We start from the raw sequence: 15,956 nt of genomic DNA on the forward strand, positions 1-15,956 counted from the left end.
CATTTTGTAGAATTTAAAGATGTAAGCATATATTCTAAATTTCATTTTCCAGGTTACTTCAGATATGAAGCAAAATTCTTGTACTCAAAATAATGCAACTTACTGTGAATTAATGACTGTATAATTAGTGAACATGTAAAATATTTATAAATGCAATCTCACTTTAAGTCTGACTTTTTTTAAAAAGGTGAGTTCAAATCATCCTTCCATGCAAAACGATATTTCTCCAGCCATTACACTGTTACTTAGAAGAGCATAAAACTAGAAGACTAGTCAATAAAACATTCAGAAAACATTTATTCTAACATTTCACTTATTTCTTCCTCTTCTATGAACCAGTTTGCATCTATATACTCCAAGCAATGAAACGATCAGGAAATGAAAGACTGGTTTAGAATTTCTCCGTTACTGTTATTCCGTGGGAATTTCTAGTGATTAGATCACTTCAGGTGCATGCCCTGAGCAGGGGCACAGAATTGATGTCATCTAGTTTTTGACAGCTAGGAGAACTCAACACTGCTCAGTTTTCAAGTGAACATGTGGCAAAACACATTAACTGCCAGAACTTTGTGTGCTCTCTGTTTGGCAGTGCTGGAATTTTACCTTATGCAGATGCTTCTCTCTTTTTCACCTTCAGAAAGTTTTTACAACATTTTTTGTCTTACATACAATTTTCTTTGTGGACCTGTGTGGTTTTCTTCAGGAAAACAGGAGATAATGGCAACACTCAGACTGGAGGTCCCGTCTGCAAGTTGTAATCATGCTCCACAGCCTCACAGTTACAAGAACAATCAAAAATATATATCTTATTGCAGAGCTGTTCATTAAGTAGCACAAATGCAGGGATATGCAGGTGGCTAAAAGGATGGATTCATGGGTGGGGAATCCAGACATACTGAATCTATTTGCAAACTTAGTTGTACTGAGAGCTGAAGAAAGTGATTCAGGGAGAAACAGTTTCCATTCTTTCAGAAAAGCACACCTGTTCTGTTTTGAATAATAATGCCAACAGTAGAAGGATGATAGTTTTGCTCAATGGAAAGGATCAGGATGATTGATTTGTCAACTTGTAGACAAAACTTGTCTAAATGACTGTGGATCATGTAGGTAGCTGTATGAAGAGGTCTCTGATTTCTACAGCAAAACTGTAGAAAACTAGTTCTGCTCAGTTATCTACATTGCTTGTGGAATAAAAAAAAAAAAGCGAAAAAGAAAACTGGGGGAGGGTAGGATGACACAAGCAATCAGTTCTTAGATACCAAAGATTCATTATTACCTGAAAGAACACTAGGCAATCCTTATCAAATAAGGTGTATTTTCTTAAAAGCATTCAGGACCCTTTTGAAAGTCCTTATGTTCTGCTTTGTTTTCAGCAACCAAAAAAATTCAGGCTTAGTGTTGACATTCTGACATAGCTCACTTCTGTTTGATAGTATGTTAGAATATAAATCTGTATTCACTAGACAGAAAGGAGAAAATGTCCTTAGGTATTCAGACAAATATAAGAAACTAATAAATTTTAATTCCCTGTAAAATGTATTCTTAATTCTTCTTAATGCATGCTCAGTATTATTTTAATATATACACTTATTATTATATACTATATATACTATATATTATATTTATAATATATTATATAATATTATATTGCACATATAATATATAATTATAATATATTATATTATATATTATTATACATTATTTTAATACATAAACTTTTATTATATTCATAAGCTGGTCAAATCAGTAGAAGTGGAAAACTGTTTCGTTCTGGTTTTTTATGTAATCTTGCTTGCTTATGGTAAGAGAGGAACATAGTAAAGAAAATTGCTTATTTTAATTAAGAGAAGAAATTGAAGTCTTTGCAGTTCTATACATTTATAGGGAAAAAAAATCTCACCAAATTAACATATCACAGAACTGTCTGTCTTGAAACAGCATGCTGTTTTACTTCCTGCATAAGTCATATTCTGAAAAGAGACTTTTAATGCAAAATGTTTCACTACCCACTGCTACTCAGAAGACTCTAAACAGCAGCTCTTACTACATTTGCAGATTTCTAGAAACCCTTTCTGAATTCCTTTTTTCTTCAAGGCTAAAGGAAGTAGCTCTTCCTATGTGTAACTTTACAACTTTCCTTCAAAAATGGGTCCATGCTTACTGGATATGTAAAACCAAAGGAAAGTGAAAATTAAATTACTGATGTGGGCCAGAGATGTTATCTGTGCATATGCTGGACTCTGTACTCTGAAATTCTGCAGTTAATAGCTCAGATCAACACCAGTTCATGGATTTCAAGACAAAAAAATTACTTGGATTATCTGATCTCATTCCTCTGGTAGAGACAATTAGAACCCTAGTATCCTGCAGTGACTGAGCACGCTATACTGCCATCCTTATATGAAAGTTTTGACGAAGTGAAAATGCAAGAAAAATGTTAAATATTCTGCACTGGCAAAATGATCCAGCTGCAGCTAGTGATTGTTTCATCAAAATTCATCCCTGAGCTGTGCACTTCTGTAGTATAAATTTGTTCTGGTTTAGACATGGCATACAATTAGATTTCTCCCCACACCATTAAGAATGTAAGTTGTGCAGGTAAAAAAGGTAAAAAACTCATCAGCATAAAGCTAATTACTATAAATTGTCTAAAAGAGTCTCAACCAGAAAAACGTGTTTATACCAGATCATCACTCTGCCACAACATTTTTGATCTGGAACTATGAGTCTTAAAACTGACTTCAGTATATTGTTAATACATGTCTTCAGTCACACACATATAAAAATAAGTAATAATACTTTTCCCATCTCAGATATTTTTGGAATAAAAACATTGCTATGGGATGTCATAAATGTCCTCTATATAAACATGATCATCAATCCCATCAAACAGTGATTATACAAAGAAGAAAAATGTGTTGGCTGCCCCCAAAGCTCCAGATTTTCTGCAGTTACCTCACTAGCTTGTATGCTATAAGCAGCATAACATGGAATTCAGTATGGAATTTTGGTTGGGGAAGGGTTAATGTTCTTTACAGTAGTTAGATTTGTGCTGGAAACAGGTGTTGATAACTCAGGGATATTTTTGTTACTGCTGAGCAGTGTTTAGACAGCATCAAGGCCTTTATTTCTCCTCATGGTACCCCACCAACAAGGACGCAGTTGGGACCACTGACCCAAGGGATTCAATGTACCGGGGTGTCATGCTTGGCATATAAACCTGGGGGGAGAAGGGGGAAGGACCTGGGATATAGAGTGTGATGGTGTTTGTCTTCCCAAGTCAATGTTACACCTGATGGAGCCCTGTTCTCCTGGGATGGTTTAACACTTGCCTGCCCATGGGAAATCAGTTCATTTCTCCTCTTGCTTTGCTTGCATGTATGGCTTTCGCTTTACCTGTTAAACTGTCCTTATTTCAGCTCATGAGTTTTCTCACTTTTACTTTTCCAATTCCTTCCCCCCTCCTACTCCAAGGAGCAGTGAGTGAGTGGCACTTGGTTGCCAGCTGGAGGTAAACCATTAAAATATAATGATTACTATGGAATGATAATTGCAGAAAATTAGGTTGTAGCAAGCAATCTACTACCACAACTCCTGTCCTGTCTGCCTAGTTTTTATACACCTGCACATAGCTGGCAGACCCCAGCGTGTGAGGAGAAAAACATGGTCATTGAGATTCATAACTTCCCATTCACTGAGAGTTTACTTCTAACATATAGCACTGTTACAGAGCATGTGCAGGAGTGGAAAAAAATGTTCAGGAACCTGTTTGGTTCAGCATAAAGAAGAGGAAAGTTTCTCTTACTTTAGGATGCTTTTTTGAAAGTAGAGTAGTCAGGGGTTCTGTCTGCCCTGGGAACAGGGTCTGGGACTTGGTATTGCTTGTTCATCATAACCAGTGTCACTGCCTTCTGCACTTCTTAAAACTTCCTATGCAAGAGTTCTGTAAGGCAGTTTAGTCTTGCCTGTTGAGGTGAAATATAACATGAAGCAGTTCACTATAAAAATCTGAAAGAGAATTTTGAGAAGACCTGATAGTATTAGATTATTCTCATCTTCCATTTTTCTATCTTGAAAATACCCATATAATCAGAAGGTAGTTAAAGCTGCAGATTCTGAATCTTAAAAAAAATGCCATCCACTCTGAAGATTCAGAGCTGAGCCAGATGGCACATCTGACTGCAGTGTATATGAGCCACTGTACTCCTACTGCTGTGAAAAGCAGAAACTGAAGCATCAGTGGATGAAGCTAGTTTCCCAGGAATCTCTCTTGCGGCTCTGACCTAGAGCAGCCAATAAGTGGTGTGACTACTGCACATAGGTTTGAGTAAACATGTGATGAAGCTGATTTATAAATACCATGAAAGACAAAAACCAGGGTGAAGTAAGGACCTTGAGCTAAATGGAAGAAAAATGGAAGCAGGACATTGAAATGCTGTTATTTCTTCTCTTCAACATGCACAGGCACACAATAGTTCCTTCTGCTCTTGGAATTCAATGTGCATGAGTCAGCCTGTCCAATATCAGCAATTACAGCTATAAACGCAGAGCTATTATGCACTCATGTTGTGTAGTTTGGGAGTAGTCTATTCCACCAGGAACAAAAAGGTCTTGAGCAGCTTAGGGTTGTTAACCATTCTCAAGCAGCCACCAGGCAGTCAACTGTGCAGCCTTGCTTCACACAGCAGGAATTCAGCCCCAGCACTCTGCTCCCTGAGAAGAGCCCAGGGCCCTGTAGGAGAGACATTCTCTTGCATGCAGCAGCGTTGCAGATGAAGTCCCAGTAACCTCCCATTTTCATCAGCAAGAAATCTTTGCACATTTTTTCTCACAGCTTCCTTTCCACAGTCATTCATTTACACTGATTTATAGCCTTCCTCACTGTCCTTCTTCTCAATTCTTCCCCCTCAATTTTTTCCTGAGACCTGAAAATTTTAAACACAGACAGTACATGTTGGGGGAATTGACAATCTGGATTTTTTGCTTTCTCAGCATGGATGGGAATGACCAGGTGGATGGTGCCAGTGGCTATTCTTTTGTGGACCTGCTCAAGGTGCATGTCTGCTGGTGGCTGCCCCAAAAGTAGTTTATGTGAGAAACAGAATTCGGAGCTCACGTGTGATGAATGGGGAGAAACAAAATGAGAGGCAAGGAAGGTGAGCCTCCGATCCAAGCCGACAGGCTCAATGCTGAAGAGGATTTGAGAACAGGGGCTAAGACAGGCTGAGAAAGCTGGAGCTGTTCAGCCCGCAGGAGAGAAGGTCGCATGGAGATCTCATAGCAACCCTCCAGCATCTGAAAGGGGGCTACAGGGAAGCCAGAGATGAACTCCTTGTCAGGAAGAGAGGTAAGATGAAGAATAATGGGTACAAATTGAAAGAGAGGAAATTTAGTTAGGAAGAAATTTCTTAGTGTGAGCCAGAGCCTTCCTGTCGCAAACGGGCCAAGAGGTGCCGTCACTCTCCGTGCACCAGCACGGCCTCGCACGGCCCCAGAGCGGCACACGGAGCCCGGCACATTCCCCGGCAGCCGCGTCTCCTGCGGAGCCGGGACCACGAGCCCAGCGGCTCCCCCGGCCCGTGCCGCAAAAAAGCTCCCAGAGCGCCCTCGTCCGCAGGGCGAGGGGAGGCGGCCGGGGCGGCGGGGAAGGGCGGGGAAGGCTCTCCGGACGCCCAGCGGGTGGTCCCGGCGCCGGGCCCCCGGGCCGGGCGGGAGGGAGGAGCCGCCGGCGGGAGGAGCCGTCCCTCGGCACCGCCTCCCGCCGTCATCTGCCGCTGGAGGTGAGCGGGCGAGGCAGTGCCGCCCGGGAGCGCCGGGGGCGGCAGCTCGCTCCCGTGTCCGGCCTCGGCGTGCTCGGCGGGGCGCCGGCGGCCAGGGGACGCCCCGCAGGAGCGGTGCCGGTCCCGGTGCCGGTCCGGCCGCGGGCAGCGCGGAGCTTGCCCTGCCCTGCCCTGCCCTGCCCTGCCGTGTGTCCCCTGCTGCGAGCGCGGCGTGCCCGGGGACTGCGGCGCGGGCTCTCCGGGTTTGTCTGATCGTGTTTTTAGTGCTGCTCAATCCGGCCCCGGGGGAGGGCTGGGGGGAAGGCGGGCGGCGCAGGGCGGAGGGCGGCGGGGCCCCCGAGCCGGGCTGGGGCGAGTGCTGAGCCGCGCCGGGAGCCGCGGGTCCCTGTCCCCGCTGGGAGCCCCGCGGTACCCAGGCCTGAAGGACCGGCGGAAAACGTGTCTCGTTCCTGTCCTGTGTGTGTGTGTGTGTGTGTGTGTGTGTCTGTCTGTCTGTCTGTCTGTCTGTCTGTCTGTCTGTCTGTCTTCCTTTTGGGAGGGGGGAGATTTTTCTGTGAACTTCCACTGACTTTTCAGTCTCTTGATTGTGGGATTGCATCACTTTAAGGAAAAAGAGCAGCCAATAGCATGTGGGGGGTATGGTGGGAGGTAGATTGCTGCATGCCTGAGGCGCTGGCCATTCCGGAATTGAGCTCTGCTGCAGCTGAAGGGGCTTTTCCAGGTGCGCACAGCCCATCCCCATGGAGGTCCGGCTGGGCGCTGCGGGGAGAGCGGGGCTGGTGGACTGAGACCTTTCTGCCCAAGAGGCTGATTTTGCTGAATAGAGTCCAATAGCTGTAAAGTCTTTAAATAGTAGATTTACCTGTTATTACCATGAAGTGACTTCTGTAAAGTAGCAATCCCTCCAATACTTTGCTTAGGTGATCAAAGGTTTTTGAGTTATCCTCTGCCCCCCTCTTTTCTCTTCCGTGGTGCCTTTTAAAAGCTGTGGTACATGCTGTTGCTTTAGGAAAACTTAGTGTTGGTGTTGTTATCACTCCCTAAGGAAATGTAAATATACTCGTTTCATGTTGCTTCTGAAAGGATATTGCTTCAGGTGAAGAAACAGAGGGTTCGTTCCTTCTGTTTTGTTAGAGTCACGGATTTATGTAGGTGATTTGGCACTAACATTTGGGTAATATAAGGTGAAGAGGGCCTAGATCAATGTTAAAACCACAGAAATTCGTCTTAAAATGAACCTAACATAAGGAGCACTGGCAGCTGTGAAATTTTTGAGTATGTGTTGTAGCGCCCACTGCACTTTTTTATGTAGCAATGTAAATTTATTGGATGTTTTGTTTCATAGTTGATTATGGTGGAGATGCTTTATAATGAAGTTCATTAAATTGTGTCTCAAAATTCATCCATTTTCAAAGTGGAGAATGCATGTTCTGGTGAATGCCTAATGTAGTTGTTACTCTGACTCTTCCAAAACATAAATAATACCTAATTTGTGTTTTTGTATTTGTATTTGCATCTCTTTCTCCACCCAAATATTTTTTCCTAATCATAATCTGTTGGGTTTTTTCCTTATAGGCATTTCAAAACTGATTCAGAAAAACCAAAATAAACCACAATTGTTCAAATCTAGTTTGCTCTTAAAGATCAGTGTCTAGTAATTAATTTATAGGGAGAAAATTAAACAAGATTGTAAAAATGTTCCTCTTAATTATTTTTATTTTACTGTATTACATCTCTTTCCTTGATTCTTCTCTTCCCACAATTAGATAAAACAGGGAGTTGAAAATCATATTCTACATCTAGGAATTGATCCTTAAACCATTAAAAGCAGCAGGAGGTTTATTTCTCCAAGTTCATTGGGTGCTAATTAAAGGCTGTCTTTAGTTATATATTTGGATATTCTTGATATTGGAAGAATTGAAACGTGTGCCTAAGAACAAGAATTTGCTCACATGTTTTACTGTAATAGGGTAAACCCCCACAGTGTGTTTGTGGAATGGTGTTGATTTCTCTGTTTCTTATCTATCCTGTAGGGAGCTAAAGGGTTTATTTTTTTACTTTTGACAGCAGTAGGATGGGCTAGAAACTATAAAAACTACTTTCTCTGTGGTCATGTAATGTGCTGCTTGTACTGTTGAAAATGTGCTTACCGATTCTTCCAGTCCTGGACGTACTGTACCTAATCACTGTGTGTTTATATTATATTCTGTGTAACCAAGGCACATTAGGTGTGTTGGCATTCTTGGCTACTTTAGAGTAGATGCTGGCAACAACATTTCCTTGGGCAGCTGTTTACAAGGCACAAGGTATCCCCCTTTCCTCCCAGTTCACGTTTTGGTTTTAAGGGCAGATAAGAGCTGGCACATCTTCCATGCCCTTTTCAGCACCCTGTGCAATACAGTGCTGTGCTAGCAATCGTGGAGAGCTTGCCTAAAGATTTGTCTTACACAGTGATTGAAGAATGTATACTTGGTGTTGCAGTGTGATTGCTTTGGTTATGTGATCGCCTCCTATGAGACAGTGACCTGCTTTGTGGTTGAGGGAAAGGCTGTGGATGAAGGCTACATGGACTGAAACCTTTGATACTGTCTCTCACAGCATTCTCCTGGAGAAGCTGGCAACCCAGGGCTTGTCCAGCTGCTCTCTGCTGGTTAAAACAACTGGCTTGATGGCCAGGCTCAGGGAGTGGTGGTAAATGGAGTTACATCCAGCTGGTGGCTGGTCACAAGGGATGTTTCCCAGGGCTCAGTGAATCTTTATAATTTTTATTGATGGTCTGGATGAGGATCAAGTATACCCTCAGTAAGTATGCAGGCAACACCAAGCTGGGTGGGAGTGTTGATCTGCTTGAGGGTAGACAGGCTCTACAGAGGGATCTGGACAGGCTGGATTGATGGGCAAGGCTGGGGCTATGAGGTTCCACATGCCATACCAGGTCCTGCACTTGGGTCACAACAGCTCCATCAAGTGCTACAGGCTGATGCAGAGTGGCTCCAAAGGGGTCCAACAGAAAAGGGCCTGGGGTTGCTTGTGACAGCAGCTGAACATGAGCCAGCAGTGCCCAGGTGGCCAAGGAGGCTACTGGCATGCTGGCCTGTACCAGCAATAGTGTGGCCAGTAGGGCCAGGGCAGGGATTGTCCTCCTGCACTCAGCACTGGTGAGGCTACGCCTCAAATCCCATGCTCAGTTCAGGGCCCCTCACTGCAGGACAGACATTGAGGTGCTGGAGCATGTCCAGAGAAAGGCCACAGAGGTGGTGAAGGGTCTGGAGCACAAGCTTCTCACTTCCTCTGTGAGAAGGGCTGAGGGAGCTGGGATTGTTTGGCCTGGAGGAAAGGAGGCTCAGGGGAGTGCAAAGGAGGCTGAAAGGAGGGTGTAGCCAAGTGGGGGTCATTCTGTACTCCCATGTAACAAGCAATTGGGCAAGAGGAAAAGGCCTTAAGCTGAGGAAGGTTTAGGTAAGGTATTAGGGAAAAATTTCTTGGCTGAAAGTGGAGGTGGTCAGACATTGGAGAAGAGTGTCTAGGGCAATAGTTGAGTCATTGTGCCTGGACACATTCAAAAGATGTGTAGATATGGATCAGTGGTGGACCGGGCACAGTCAGGTTAACAGCTGGACTCAGTGACCTTAAGTGTTTTTTCCAACTTAAATGATTCTATGATTTTACTGCTTGTGGTTATGTGATGCCATATTCAAAATTTATATATTGTAGAAGCTAAGAAGCAAACTTCAGTGATTAAGCAAAGTAAAATACGCATTTAGGAGCATATTCATGAGCAGTTGGGTACATGTTTTATTGATTAAAACCCCATATTGCTTCATAGCAAGCTCTACACAAGTTAACAGCAATTAAATGCTTTTTTAAGTTAAGCTTTTGCTGGCAGTAGCAAGCAGGAATTGGGAACATGGTCTTCATGTCTTCTCGGCTGGACATGCTATCATTCAATGCTAGGTACAGTTTGGACCATTCCTTCTCTAAGTGTAATTTGTATTTGAATCAGTTTTGTACTCACTACTTGTTATGGGCTCACACCACTGATACTCTGAATTTTATTTTTTCTAAATAGATCAAGTGTCTGATTTGTCATTGCAGATTCCTGCTGTGGTTATGTGGTCACATGTGTTGTCTTATTCTTCACATTTGTCCAGTCCCAAAAGAGCCTTTTTCCTCGTATGTGAGCAAGAAACTTCAAGTCCTCCTTCAGTGAGCTGGAAATTCCATTTTTTTTACATTCCCTTTTCATTTTCCAGGTGTGAGTAGAAAACTGTATCAACCTGTTGCAAAGTACAATTTACCATTTTATTGTTATTTCCTCCTTGCAGTAAAGGTGGTCTGTTTTGCTTGTCATCAGTGGAGTAGGAGGAAGTTGCAGGTGTTGCAAGTGCCTTGTATATTGTCACTATTGTCTAGATGTGCTTGTGTTTTGAAATATTAAATTTTTAGAAACTAAAAGCAAGAGTAAGTTCACAGTTTCTTCAGTGGATCACAGCTATGATCTGCATCATAATCAAAAACTAAGTTAGTTAGAAAATTTTTTGTGGTGCTGTGCATTTGCATAGTCATAGGATGCTTCTGTTTAGTAAAGTCAGATCTGGATGATGGCCATTTTATTAACTGTGCTCATTTTTTTGATAGCTCTTTTAGCTCAAGATTCATGCATTTTGTGATTGCATACCACCTGGCCAACCTCCTGTTTGGTACTCTTTGGTTTTTTTTATGTGATCCCTGTTACTGCAGTATTTTAAACACTAGAGATAGTGATGTGCCTTTTAAAATGTCTCTTTAAGACCAGAGAACACACACATTAGACACCCTGGAGCTGAGGCACAGAAGCTGAAAAATTCATTCAGTGCTGTATAAGAAGTGTGTGACTGCAGATCAAAACGAAGTGTTGGTAAGATGATTTTTATCCTCTTCTAAAGGAGACCAGCTCACTGTGAATCTTAAAACTAATCCTATGAAAAAAAGTATCAGGCTTCTGGAATCAGGTTCCACGTGGCTCCTTTTATCTTTATGCAAACTTAGGAGTTGGCAGCATTTTGGCAAGGGAAAATACAAATTGACAAGTCTGTGTTGATGTCCTTTTGTGGAGCTCTTAGTTTATGATCACAAGTATATTATACATTATGAACACAAATATAAAGATCCTTTGATCACACAAATACTTAAAATCAATACCCTTCAACAGCATAAATCTTGGTGTAAAGCTGGCAGTTATTAAGCCTTGTTAACAGTTCCATAACCTTAACTGTGCTGTTTGAGCTGAAGAAAAGTGCTGCCATTTAACATTACAGCTTGGTGAGCAGCGCAGTTTAACGAGATGTTGCCGTCAGCACCAAACAAACCTGACTGAAAATGCTACAACTGTTGTGGCAGCTTGCCACTGTTTTGGCTGTGGTTGCACAACTGTTGGTAAGGCTTTGTGATAATATCGGATCACTGAATGGATCTGAATTAAAAATAACTTTGCAAGAACAAGAGAAACCAGTGTGAAGGGCAGCTGTCCTTCAACTGGCTCTTTAGCTGGGACAATTTGCAGGTTCAGCCTGCATTTGTGGGGTTGTGCTGTGGTGGGGTGTAAACAGCAGGGGACAGGTGTAAGAGAAGGGGAATTCATAGACTGAGGCGTTATAGTTTCTCTTGCTCTCGAGAAAATGATTGAGCATGTGAAATTGCTGTTGGTGTTCATTTAATCTAGTCGAGAGAGAGAAACTTACTGCTTGGTTTCACTAGCTTGGTACAGCCTCATCTGCAGCCTGAGATGCATTTTTTTTTTCTTTTCTTTTTCTTCCCCCCCTCCCTTCTTGTTGCTGCTACTTTATAGCAAAATTAGCTACTTTTACTACTCTGTAGCAATGCCCATGGTCAGATCAGTGCCTGCCAAGGGAGGGGATGGACTGGGTTCTCCTCACACTGTATCCAGAGATTCCCATCCTTCACTATCTGGGAAAGTAATTTGTTGTTTTGTTGTTTTTTCTCCTGGTGCATTTGTTTTCACAATCAGCTCTTGGCCTGAGCACCAGTGTGAATTAGCTAAATGCCAGAGGATGCATCCATGCAGCTAGATGATAACGTAACTACAGGGGAGCTACAGGCCCGTCAGTCTCACCTCTGTGCCCAGCAAAATCAGGGCATAGATCCTCCTGGGAATGTGCTCAGGCACATGGAAAATAAGGATATGTTTTGTGCCAGCCAACATAGCTTCACTAAGGGCAAACTGTGCCTGGAAAATTTGATAGCCTTCTCTGAAAGGGTTATGGAATTGGTACTTAAGAGCAACTGACACTACCTACCCAGACTTACACAAAACATTGCCACTATTCCTTGTCTCTGAAGAAACATGGATTTGGCAGGTGGACCACTTCTTGGATAAGGAATTGGCTGGATGGTCACTCAGAGAGCTGTGGGCAATGGCTCAATGTCCAAGTGGAGAGCAGTGGCGAGTGGTGTCCCCAGGGCTGGTTTTGGGACCGGAGCTATTTAACAGCTTTGTTGATGACAGGGACTGTGGGATGGAAAGCACCCTCAGCAGCTGTGTGGCAGCACCGAGCTGTGTGGTGGTGTCAACATGCTGGAGAGCAGGGATGGTGTCCAGTGGGACTGTGACTGCCTTGAGAACCTTATGTGAATCTCACGTAGATCAACAAGTCCAAGTGCAGTGTCCTGCATGGGGATTGTGGCAATTCCAAGCACAAGTACAGGCTGGGAGGAGAATGGATCAAGAGCAGCCCTGGAGAGAAGGGCTTGGGGCTGCTGGTTGATGAGAGGCTGGACGTGACCCAGCAGCGTGTGCTTGCAGCCCAGAGACCTAACCACGTCCTGGGCTGCATCCGGAGCAGTGTGGGCAGCAGGGCCAGGGAGGGGATTCTGACCCTCTGCTCTGCTCTGCTGAGACCCCACCTGCAGTGCTGCATCAGCTCTGGGCCCCAGCACAGGGAGGATATGGACCTGTTGGAGAGTCAGAAGGAGGGCCATGAAGATGATGTGGGGGCTGGAACAACTCTCCTATGAAGACAAGCTGAACAAGCTAGGGATGTTCAGCCCAAAAAAAAGAAGGTTCCTGGGAGATCTTAGAGAAGCCTTCCAGTACCTAAAGGGGGCCTGCAAGAGAGCTAGTGAGGAGGGACCCTTGACAAGGTAATTTAGCAATACAACAGTGGGGAATGGCTTTAAACTGAAGGAGGGTAGGTCTAGTTTAGCTATTACAAATAAATTCTTTACTGTGAGGGTGATGAGGCACTGGAGCGGGTTGTTCAGAGAAACAGTGGATGCTCTGTCCCTGAAAGTCAAGGTCAGGTTGGATGGGGCATTGAGCGACCTGGTCTGGTGGAAGGTGTCCCTGCCTGTGGCTAGTGCGGTTGGAACTAGATAATGTTTAAGAAGGTTATCTATCCAAACCATTCTATGACTCTGTGATTAATTGTAGGAGGGGTGTGCCTGTCACTCTCCAGGTCGCAGGGTAGCTATTGCCAGCAGCAGCATCTGGGGGATCAGGGAAATACCAGCAGCAGCATGGCAGTACCAGGTCTGTACCGAGGCTGGCAGCCTGTGCCGGCCTCTGGTCTGTGTCTGCAGCTCTTGCTGACTGGCATGTGTAGAAAAGTTTCCCAGTGCCGGAATGGCATTGCCGTTTAGTTATGGAAAATCTTGAGAAGTCTTCTGCCATTAGCCACTGGACCACAAAAACCAATAAATGTTTGCTCTTGGATTCATTGCAAACTGTTGTTTCTTCCCTAAAAAATTTAAGGCTGATTTATTTTCAGTTTGTGAAGAGGCCTAACTGAATGAGATAGCACATCTCAAACTGTGGTTTGCTCATTACTAATGACAGTAATAGGGTCACAGGCTATATGTCAAATGATCTTTTGTTGGTTTTCTGAAGATTTCTGCTAATTTCTGGGTGATTTGGAGGGAAGTTTGTAATTTGCTAGCTTACACAATTTGGGAAATGTAGGTTTTTTGTTTGTCTTTTTTTCTTGCCCAAGTGAACTCAGTTGCTGGTAAAACATTTTTAACAGTCATGAGCCAGAAAATTTGGAAGAAGCCAGGTTTTTATTTGGGTAGTGTAAAAATCCATTGCAGCTACCACTTCTGTCTATCTCCAATTAGAAGATTAAGGAAAATATTTATTTTGTGTCAGAAGAACAATCTTCATGGCTATGTACCTCCTCTAACCCAAGCTGTAAAGATGCATAGTTGAAAGGGTTCTGTGAAATTTGTGGGGCTCCTATTAGAGCTATATTGAAAATCTTCAAAGGATGATTGAACTAAATGGTAAGATTATGGGATTTCCCAGTTACTGCTAAGCTAACTTCCTGGTGTCTGCAGATGCTCTCCTCTTTTATACCTAATTAAAGTCTTAATGTGTCATGAGTCAGAGCTTTTTGACAGGAGTAATGCAGTGGCCATCAAAGCCAGGGCCATGGCCATGTTGAGTCTGGCAGGGAGCACTACACAGAATCAAAACTGTCTCAGATAAGAACACTGAACTTCATTTTCAGTAGTGGTCTCTGAGTTAAGTTTTTTGGATCACTGTATTACTTAGCTACTTCAGTGTCAAATTTGATATTGAGAACTCTGTCAAGGGATGAATCAGTGGTGTTGTGATCTATTAGTGTCTGTTTCTCTTCCTCTAGGGTTTTACAAATTTGAGAACTTGCTATTGTTTTGTCTGAATACACAAATATTTATGTATGCATAATTCTAACAAAACATTGCTAAGAAAATATATAGTCCAATCAGCCTTTTCTCTCCAGTATGTTTGCTGACCATAATAGAAGAGATTTATCTGAGGATGGAGAGTTAAAATTGCCTTCTAGGCTGTTAGAGATGTTGCCATGAGAGTAGTCTTTTGGAGTATGAGTCAAGGTAAAGATCACTATACCTTTACTCTCTTCATTGTGCAATGCATAATCAGCAGGTCCACACCTGCTGGTGCTGATTGTGATCTCTGTATTTCTTTGTGTTATGTTTTATGTCAGATTCTTCACTGAGCAGTGGGGATGGTGTGGCGATTGTCTCTTACTCAGCTGACCCAGCTTCTGGTCACCTGGCTGCAGAGAGATTCTGGGGTGTTTCTGTGGTTAAACAAGTAGCCTGCAGAGAAGAAGGCTCATGTGTCTTACTGTGCATGAAGGAGCACAGCTTTATAACAAAATTGAGTCCCTAGCTTCTGCCAAAACTCGTGTCTTTGCTTGATTTTGAGTGATGTGCAAGTCAGTATGGGTAACTGTATAAGGTATGTGACAGGGTATGAAGGCCAGCACACAGAGAAGCCTTTGCGGGACTGGTACTTTAGCTCTTTACACCCCACACAGCTTTGAAGAAAAGAAACTTTCACATTTTGAATGGTAATGGAAGCTCCTGGGAGGGAAGAGATATGTCCACCAAGTTTAGTCACTTTGGTCAACATGAAAACAAAGGAAGTATTGTGAAGAGCTTTTTGGCTAGAAAACAGTAAATCTTCTCATGGGAGTCTGCAATTTCTGGTTTTGTTTTTAGTACAAACATGATGATGTAATGAAGTAATCTTGTTAAATAATGATACTTGTATGTTTAATGTTATCAGTTTTTGTTTACACTATAAACTTTTCTGCCAGCTATTCATAGATTGCTGTAGTAGGACTCTTAAGTACTGCAATGGAAAGAATGTTATTATTTATTTCTCAGGAGCTATACAAATCTAAATTGGAAACTTACTTTGCTTAGAGGCTTTTCTGGTCTTTCCACTAGAAATAATTTTGAACTACTGGGAATGTGGATGAGTCGGGGTCGTAGTCTTTCTGATCACTTTTTCTGTGATTGTTAGACCTCTGCTGAAATTTGTGGTGCTGCTTGCATACAGAGATGTGGTGCTTCTGAGAGTTAAATCTTCAGGCCTGTCAGTGTGATGATTCTTAGTTTATGCAGAAAGCAGAGATGGCATTCTTAAAAATGCATCTGTTTTCTAGGCAGAAGAGCAACACACAGAATGTTACTACAGGGGTGCAAATAATGGAATCTAAGTAAAAGATATTAAAAGTACCCAAAACTGAAGCACAAATACCTGTGTAATTTTAAGAGGCCTTCTATTATTCTGATACAACTAGACAAAACAATGTGAAGTTTTACTGTTGATGTGAAGGAGGAGTCTGAGACCTCTTCAACAAAACAAGCCATCCAGTCAGAAGAAGG

At 42.9% G+C, this 15,956-nt stretch overlaps 1 protein-coding gene across 1 annotated transcript in view; it reads left to right on the top strand.

Moving 5' to 3' along the window:
• The first annotated feature begins 5,794 nt into the window (after window positions 1–5,794).
• Window positions 5,795–15,956, top strand: part of PIP5K1B (phosphatidylinositol-4-phosphate 5-kinase type 1 beta) — a 99,203-nt gene continuing 89,041 nt past the window's right edge. The window contains exon 1 of the mRNA XM_058827867.1: window positions 5,795–6,022. The gene's annotated coding sequence lies outside the window, so the exon portion shown is untranslated. The remainder of the gene's footprint in view (window positions 6,023–15,956) is intronic.

Source organism: Poecile atricapillus, chromosome Z, assembly GCF_030490865.1.
Source record: "Poecile atricapillus isolate bPoeAtr1 chromosome Z, bPoeAtr1.hap1, whole genome shotgun sequence".
Lineage (NCBI taxonomy): Eukaryota > Metazoa > Chordata > Aves > Passeriformes > Paridae > Poecile > Poecile atricapillus.